We start from the raw sequence: 9,154 nt of genomic DNA, 5'->3' as shown, positions 1-9,154 counted from the left end.
TGAATTCCCTAGAAATATGTGAAACCTAGAAAGTGACTAGTCCTACAACTCTGTTTATCCAGTGTCCTCCAAAGTCAATGGGGGCTCTGCAAAATCAGCTGGCTTTGGATCAGGCCCCTGCCACCTTCCTGCTGGTTTGTAAGAAACAACAAGGGCCAAGTAGCTATACAAAACCTATCATTCATGGCAGGGTTCTACATATACATACACAAAGCAGAGCCACACAGAGATGTGTGTGCGTGAAAGAACTGTTCTGCTATGGGAAGTTAGCTTAAACTGGCTTTTTTAAAACAGAATTAAAACCAGAAGTTTTTTCCAACTTCAAATATTTATATGAATAGCAGTACTGTACTATATCAATCAAACTCTTGTGGACTGAAGACGCGTTGAAATCTATGTACCTGATCTCTCAGACAGCTCTGTGAGCTGCTTGGAGGTAGTTTATGTTAAAAAAAAAACCTAGCCCAAATGACAATACCAGAGCTTGTTAGTTCTCTGTTTACACTGTGTGAACCTAAGTTACCAGCACGACAGGAGAGGATGTATATTTTAGATAACACAATCTGGTTTCTATCTTTTGTATTTTTAGATTTTAATCCTATCAGTCTCTCAGCCAAGCAACTGAGTATCATGTTTAACTATTGTTGTATAGAGGGAAAAATCCAAGCTTATCTTAAAAAAAAAAAAAGGTTTGAGTACAAAAACAAAGTTAAACCTAATAATTCCACTTGGAAACTGAGTCTTATTTCTCAAACTCCTCTTTCAGTTCGTGAACCTTGCAGTGATAAAATAAAAGGAAATGGATTTGCAGAATTTTTGGTTCTGTTGCATGCCTTTTTGTCCCTTGTGAACAGAAATAGACTCTGAGAACTGCCTCTTACAGGCATTATTTCTCAGCGATTTTCATAACATTTCAAGTATAACATCCACTTTTCCTCTGCCTGCCCTGTAAACACCAATCTGAGAGTCAAGCCAGATCCTCTGCTCTTTCCGCACAGTCACAGAGCTCAGGAGCCCCAGCATCATGCCCAGTCCTATGGTCAGAACAGCTCCAGGGGCTGCGGGACCTTCTGGGAACATCTGTGCTGCATGAACGGGCCACCTTCATTTTTCACCTCACTTATTGTTGCCTCCCTTCACCCTCCTGCTCTCTGAAATTACATTTCAAGCAACTTCTGGTATAGTGAGAAAACTTCAGGGTCTTGGAAGATGCATTAGCCACGGACAAGGTAGCTGGGCTGGAGTTGCAAACTCCAGTTTGGGGGGGGATTTTTTACAAGGATCTGACTGCTCTTGGCAAGCAGAGTTGCTTGAACAGACAGAGTTCATGGAGTTAATTACCTGTGGAAACCCACTGGTACCATATGGCAGTAATTATGCCCCGAAGCCCCTTGGTACCAAACATGAGGATAACAAGGATTAAGTGAAACACTCTCTTCATCTGGGACAATCTTACATATCACTGGGGAAAGGTGTATCCTTACATGCAGTTAAGGCCACCTCTGCACCCTTGAAATCCACCCTGCTGTACCAGGAGAATGGGCAGGTCCCAAAGATGACCTTACTCTGTTGTGCCCAAGGTTCAGGAGCTGGTTGTGGCCAGGTAGTTCTCCTCCCTGCTGCTTCAGTGTCTGTTGTGATAACTGCTACCTGTACTAGGTGAGCAAGGGTGGCTGGTTTAAAGGTTAGTGTCCCACTGTCTGTGTGGGTCAGGATATTATGCAAGTTGATTTCCAAATCCAACCAAAGCAAGCAAAACCAGGACACAACAGGAGTCAAGTGCTTGGTTAAAAGAAATGTGCATTTTGCCTGAGTAAGGTTTGTAGCTCAGGCCTTTAATACAAATCAAGTCAAGAAAAATATGTTTGACTCAGCACTAGGCTAGCTATTTTAAAAGCTTTGAACAACACCTCTGATGTGACTGACCTTGAAGAAACTTGTTATTTATGGTGCCATCAGCCAAAAAGATTTGACTTTCCACCAAGGCTTTGCAGGGTGGTTTCCTAGGAAATTTATAGCAGTGGTAGCAAAAGCAGCAAAAGCAATTCAGATAAGCAAATAAGTAGATCCAGACCTGCATCTTTCAGTGGATGCAAAATGTAGAGCCAGAGAAAGAGCAGAAAAATTCTGTGTTATGTAAAGGATAGTACTTACTAATAGATAATATATCATTAACACATGCTTAATTTCTGAGGGACAATAGATAGTTCATAACTATAGCATATATCAACCATAGCAGCTTTTACCAATGGGCTTCAACTTGCCAGAAGGACAGACTAGATATTTGGGTGCTGTATCACCTCTCCCTCTGCCGGTGTGTTCCTTGAGTAGGCTTTCTCCACTTTCCACAGTGATGAATGCTGCTGCCCTCCCTCCTGGCCACCGCAGTCACCCATGCTCCTCGCCAGCCACACCACCCATCCCAACACAGGGTTCCAGCCTCTCTGCTCCTACTTCTTGCTCCTCACTCACCCTCGCTACAGCTCTGTTAACAAAAACCCTGACATAGCATCTGTCAGCCACTTAATAGTCACTTGACCATGAGCCAGCAATGTGCCCTTGTGGCCAAGGTGGCCAACGGTATCCTGGGCTGCATTAAAAGGAGTGTGGCCAGCAGGTTGAGAGAGGTTATCCTCCCCCTCTACTCCCCCCCTAGTGAGGCCACATCTGGAGTACTGTGTCCAGTTCTGGGCCTCCCAGTTCAAGAAGGACGTGGAACTGCTTGAGCAAGTCCAGTGGAGAGCTACGAAGATGATCAGGGGACGGGAGCATCTCCCTTATGAGGAAAGGCTGAGAGACTTGGGTTTGTTCAGCCTGGAGAAAAGAAGACTGAGGGGGGATTTCATCAATACCTATAAATATCTTAAAGTGTGGGTGTCAGGAGGATGGGACTAGGCTCTTTCCAATAGTGCCCAACGACAGACCAAGGGGCAATGGGCACAGGTTGGAACACAGGAAGTTCCACCACAATATGAGAAAAAACTTCTTCCCTGTGAGGGTGCCAGAGCAGTGGCACAGGCTGCCCAGGGAGGGTGTGGAGTCTCCTTCCCTGGAAATATTCAACACCTCCCTGGATGCGTTCCTGTGCCCCCTTCCTCAGGTGTGCCTGAGCAAGCAGGGGGGTTGGACAAGATGATCTCCAGAGGTCCCTTCCAACCCCTACCATTCTGTGATTCTGTGATTCTGTAATAACCCTTTCAAAACAATGTGTTACACATGTCTCTGTGTAAAGAAGAGGAAAGAAATATTTAGGGTCAGTTCCACCTCCAAAGCAATTTTGGAAAAAGTATCTGCAAACACTGGAAGGGTCCCCTTCACGGGTTTCTTTACCATACTCATTACCATCAATGTATTTATTCCTGTTGCTCCTGCACAAGTGTGTCAAACTTTAGCAATACCTTAGAAACCACAGGAAGATTTCTGGAGGTTTACTTGGCCCCTGTATTCCTCCTCTTCCTCCTGTGGCCGCTCCCGCACCCCACAAACCCCAGCACCTGCAGCACCACCACCAGCACTGCTGGACCTGATGAACCCATAGGCAGTGCAGGAAGCCCTGAGGGAGGCTGAATTTGTACTGATTCTGGGACTTCTGGGCACTTCTGGTAACCTCACTGCAAGTCCGAGCTGACTTTTGCTTTGGTAGTGGCAATGCTCTGCTGTGCCCATCACCCGGCTGTTTTCAGCCCCGTTACTTAATCTGCAGGGTGGTTTACAATCTTTGCTCTATTCAGGGTAAGGAGCACAACTGATAAAAGGCAGGGGGAAGGAACTTTTAAAGAGACAGATAATTACAGACCTGTGGCAAAAGTCTGAAGACTTTTGAAGACCTCTCTTGAGAACAAATGAGGTATCAGATGTTATCCTAGGAACACATGGACCTATTCATTTCAAGATATGCCATCAAAGAAAATAACTACCTGATGCTTTTCCTCATACAGCACTATAAATGCTTCATATTCATGTTTCCATAGTTTCATATTTTCTTGTAATCGCTATACTTGTACTTCCTTAGCAATAATAAATACAGCACTTGCCACATCCACAGCTACAGGGCCTTGCAGCATTTTCCAAGACTGATGTTGATCTTCAAAATTCCCTAGGCACAAGGGTCTGCCTGTGACATCCTTTAGTTTAATATGTCAAATGTAAGGTAAGAGGCAGAGGCACTGACTGGAAGCTGGAAACACAGACATCTCGGTGCCCCATTCCCTTTTTAGCGTTTAAATACCTCTTGGTTTCAGCAGTTTAGGCACGGCTACATCACCTCACTCTGCAAAACCTGAATTCAGCAGCGTCCCTGCAATGGGGCAGTGTGTGGGGCTTGGAGAGTGCCATCTCCTTGGGAGGCTCAGCTCATGCCCTATAACAGGGGAGTAAAGGGGCTGCTGTTCAGTTTCCTTAATTTTTTTAAAGCCGGCTTTGGTGTGCATCGTTCCCATCAGGTGCCACAGCCTCTCCCCTGACTAGAGCAGGGCCAAGGCCCAGCACATCCCTGATGCAGCACTCAGGGAGGTGCCCAAAGCCAGCCTGGATGTATTTGAGTGCAGGTGTGCCCAAGTCACAGGCTGGAGAAAGCTAAGAGAAATGCCCAAGACACAGGCAGGTTAAAATCTAGAAACACAGAGGGGTTAGAACAGGAGGAAAGCAAGACAGATGAATCATTAAATGAACAGCAGCACACTGTCTTTCTTTTCATACCCTACTTACAAAAGGATGTGATTTTGTGATGAGCGATCATGGGACAGATCAGAGGCTAGCCAACAAGTGACTTACATAACAAGCTTACTCCAAAGGACATGATGCCAAAACACCCTGTAACAAGGATACTAGAGAACAGTTTTAATAACATATTCCAAACTTCCTGAGGTTGTTTATACCTTACTTCAGACTGATGAAAAGCTTTTTCTTACATGTGGACTGGTGTGGAATACCTTCTAGCTAGTTCTGGAAGATCTGGGTGTAGAACACAGCACAGACTTTCTCAGCAAAGGACTGAAGAATTGCTTATATATCTCAAGAAAAAAAAAGTCACTTAATTACAAGGTTTGGGGCTTATTCCAAAGCTTTTCCTTCTATAAATTAACATCTCAAACAGGAGATTAGCTGTTATTTTTAGAGCAATTTTATGGTGTAGATATTATTCTGCAGCTTTTTCTTTCTCAGACGTTAGAAGGGCTCTGGGGATTGATGACGATCTGTGAAACATCATATGAAAATCGTTAGTCTGACCAGAAAGAGGGCCAGATTCACTTCTGCACCCCAGATTTATGCTAATGCAAACCCCACTGACAATGGCACAAAGCTCAAGAGTTGCAACTATGAATCAGACCCAAAGTCATTACAGACTGAAACTAGTTACTAATGAATGGGTTGTTTGGTGAGCCATATGAAAAAAGATGGTGTTTTCAGTACAGATCCTAGAAGACAGATGTCCACATTTCAGAAATTACTTCCAAACTGGCACTACTTGGCACTCTTAGAAGAGAGAAAAAAAGATTTAAAAGAACACTGTTCATCTGAAAACATATTTGTGTCTGAACTATATTTACCCACTATGGCCTGTGAGGTTTTGAAGGAAGGATTCAGTTCTGCAGTTGTGCTGTTGATTGTGGTGGTCTCTAGCTCCCAGAAATACTTTAATGCATCTCACCTGAATTGATAAAAGCCAAAAAAGAATGCAGCTATTTCTAGTTCGTCTTGTTCTACCAGGTATTGTGCCTCTTTTCCCAAGTATCTCCTCCACTTGTTTCCAGCTCATCTGATCTACAGAGATCCCTCAAAGTAGCCAGGTGAGGACCCTAGTGCAAAGGATTTAAAATCTCCCTGTAGGGTCAAGCTTCTTAAATGCTTTTTGCAGCCCTTTGCATAGCTCAGAGACTGGAGAAGTCTCCACACCCAAAGGGGAACCCCACAGAGCCACAGGCTCAGCGCATGTTCAGGGTGAAGGAAACAGCAGTTCTGCCCTGCTTTCCTCTGTACAAGGAGCTTTGTACCTGCATCCCTTTCCCAGGAGACTGTCTTACCCTTGCAAACTGTTGTGCAGCACTGAAAAGCTTCTTCAGTCTCTCCCCTTGATGTGGTCTCGCTTCGCACACTACATTTGAACATGAATTGATTGCTCCAGAGGGAGCATTACAGTGCAGTGACTAGGGCACCCAGGTGGGAGCTGGGACACCCAGGACCATCAGCGCTAATAAATATTTAATCTCCATATGCAAAGTGTAACAGCTTCAGCGAGAGAGACTGTGCACCTGCCAGCCCTGCTCAACCCAGAGCCTGCACAACCAGGACGGCAGGAAAACAAGGCTTCAAGCAGATGGCAGAGTTGAACTTGGATCTCCCAAACCATAAGCATGTGCTTTAGTCAATCTGCACATCCAGCCCAATTAGTGAGCAGTGCCAGATCCGCCAAAGCCACATTTTTCTCATGCTAAATGATTGATCAAAACAAAAGAAAACAACTCACCCAGACTCACCAGTTAGTCTTGCTGCTGATCACGGCCCCACAGGCAGTGCCAGTGTTTCACAACAGTCGCTTTCCTCAGCTGTCAGCATGCATCCTTTAGACACCAGCAGGGAATAAAGCATGAAACTGGAGACAGGGAGTTGTTTAATGACAGAAATTGACAAAGACAGGTGTAATCCTCAAGCTACTTTTAGTTCATTTTAGGAAATAAGCAGGTATCATTTTGACAGCATGCCTTTAGCAAACAAAGGTAGAGATTCCCATGGTAAGATGTGGTCTTCCTAGAGGACCCAGTCCTCATTCTGTTGATAAATAGCGCCAGCTTTATCACAGCTTGGATGGGAGTTTTTGTGAAATCAGTCTAGAAAAGTACATTTTAAGTTCAGCTTTCAGCGCTATTTAACATTATTGTTAAATGACAGCTATAGTGTGATACAAATTGAAGGAAGTCTATTAGTACCTGCCCTTGATTTCACAGCTGCTGTATAAACACCAGCTTTGCCTCTGATATTGCCCTTTCTTTACCTGCAGCTGCTCCTTTGCTGCAAACTTTGAGCAAGGTTTAACTTTGGTTCATTTTATCTCTAGCACCTTCCCTACCTGTGGACGTGCTTCTGCCCTTTTCCTGCCACTTCTCATTAGCCTAAAACACAGTTTTGCTTCTCAGTTCTCCATTCCTTATAAATTTAATTTCCAAGAAGCAAAAAGTGAAAAAGAATATACATCTAAAACCCCAAGAAGTACAAAATTTAAACCAGGGAGATGATTTGTGTCTTGGGAAGAGTTTGAGGTCACCCTGTTCTACTGCTCCGCATTGTGACCCAGGCCTGCAGCCTCCTTGACAGATTCCACGCACACAGACTGGGTAGCTGTAGGAAAAAAAGGACAAACGCCACCCCTCTCCAGCTGTGCCTTCACATACAGAGACAAACCCTGCTAGGAAATGACAAGGAGCCGCTAAAGGAAACGGACTCCAGAGATATGAAATGCTCAACGCTGCCTCCCTAGGAATGGATGAGATGAAAGAAGTATCAGATCCAAACCAGACCCTGCACATACACCTGCAACTGTGTACACACAGACGTCTGAACCTGCAGAAGACAAAAAGCAGACAAACAACTCAACCTGATAAGGGAATACGGGTATTTATGTTCTTACATGCAAATGACTGCATATAAGCAGATTATAAATCTGGCCTTTGTGAAAATGGGGGAGAAAAATAGAAGTTAATCACCATTTCTTGAAGTTCTGCTTTATAAGTGTGAATACTTGAGACTGAAGGCAGTTCCTGGATCTCCTATTGAGTATAGCCCTTGAACTTTCTTTTGGTTTTAGTCAAATTACTATTAATTATTAAACCTCATCCAGGAAAACTCTAGTACTGTTTAGCAACAGCTTCTGGGATTCTCATTTTTACAGTTACTAGCAAACTGAAAAAGGCAAAAGGAAGGAATTTTTTTTCCCTGCCAAATCAGGTGAATATGCACATAATACTACTTTTTCCCAGAGAATGAAGTTCTGGAGAAGCAGCCCTAAAATCTTCTGTGAACTCCTGTGGACTTCTGTGCTAGCAGAAGGAGAGTTGGACTGGCTATGTACTGTATCAGATTGCTTTGCCATGTCTTTGCATTGGATGGAGAAGTCCCAGCTGCTGGCATCACAGCTTCTTCACTTTCATTTGTACACAGTGCATTGCTAGCTCTCACCATTGCAGATAACCATCATCACGTGAAGCAAGCAAAACCTGAAAGTCCACCAAATGGCACTGAAAGAACCCAGCATGTTTTGCCTTGGTTTTAAATCATGCCTTGGAGGACCAGCCTATGATTTTTTGTTATTCAGTACAGCAATGCTTCAGGTTTTTTCCTGAGCACCATCATCATTTTGCCCCCTAGACATCTATCAGGGCTAATAAGGTCAGCCAGTGAGAAGTATATTGCACACTATATAATCAAGACAGACTTGGAGTCAAAATCCTTCTATGTCAGTAGGAATCTTTCCAGACTTGTACCAGAAGGTGAATAGGGATGAAACAGTGCATGAGGACATCTTGGATAACTCTTTGATAATATATTGGAAGCAGAGATGGGAATGGACATCCATTTACAAAGGACCGAGGGGTCATGAACTCAAGTTCTGGAGATGGTGTTGGGGGGCTGGTGCATATTGTCTATTTATTGTTTTGATAATACTGTTTCTCTGTTTTTTCTTTCTTTTCTCCAATGGGCAGCTTTTGCATCAAAATACTTATTTTTTTAAAGAGACAATCTAGCTGTGTTCCTCAACAGTCACTCACAGGTATGTCCCTTCGAAATCTGTAGGTTTTAAACCCAAGACCGAGCTCTGATTCAAAGTATTCCAGTAAGCATGGAGCAAAGTACCGCAGTGAGCACCAAGTAAAGCATCTGTGTCCTCCAGAGCACTGTTCAGGCAAATGAGTCACAGCACCTGCAGGAAGAAGGAATCAAACTGATTTTCCAAAGTACCGACCACTAACATATCATGGAGGTGATGTGGCCTTAAGGGAGAGGAAGGACAAGAAAGGACAATAGTATTGCTGGTTTGTGACTTCCATAATGACCTGTTTGCAGAATTAAGAGGGAGGAAAGCAGGAAAGGCAAGCATGTGCCAGTTGCCTCTTTCTAGCTGTTGCATGCTAAGGAACATTTCTGCCAATTTCTTTGCAAA

The 9,154-nt window shown here is 43.9% G+C and overlaps 1 long non-coding RNA gene across 1 annotated transcript; it reads right to left on the bottom strand.

The window, feature by feature from the left end:
* Window positions 1-4,735: 4,735 nt before the first annotated feature.
* Window positions 4,736-7,779, bottom strand: LOC135313263 (uncharacterized). The gene is made up of 4 exons (XR_010372879.1): window positions 7,701-7,779; window positions 6,477-7,557; window positions 5,550-5,650; window positions 4,736-5,195 (listed from the first exon to the last, which is right to left on the bottom strand). It is a non-coding gene; the product is annotated as an uncharacterized LOC135313263 (long non-coding RNA).
* Between the last annotated feature and the right edge of the window lie 1,375 nt (window positions 7,780-9,154).

Source organism: Phalacrocorax carbo, chromosome 4 (genome assembly GCF_963921805.1).
Source record: "Phalacrocorax carbo chromosome 4, bPhaCar2.1, whole genome shotgun sequence".
NCBI classification, from domain to species: domain Eukaryota; kingdom Metazoa; phylum Chordata; class Aves; order Suliformes; family Phalacrocoracidae; genus Phalacrocorax; species Phalacrocorax carbo.
This window is presented reverse-complemented; position numbering and strand designations above follow the sequence as displayed.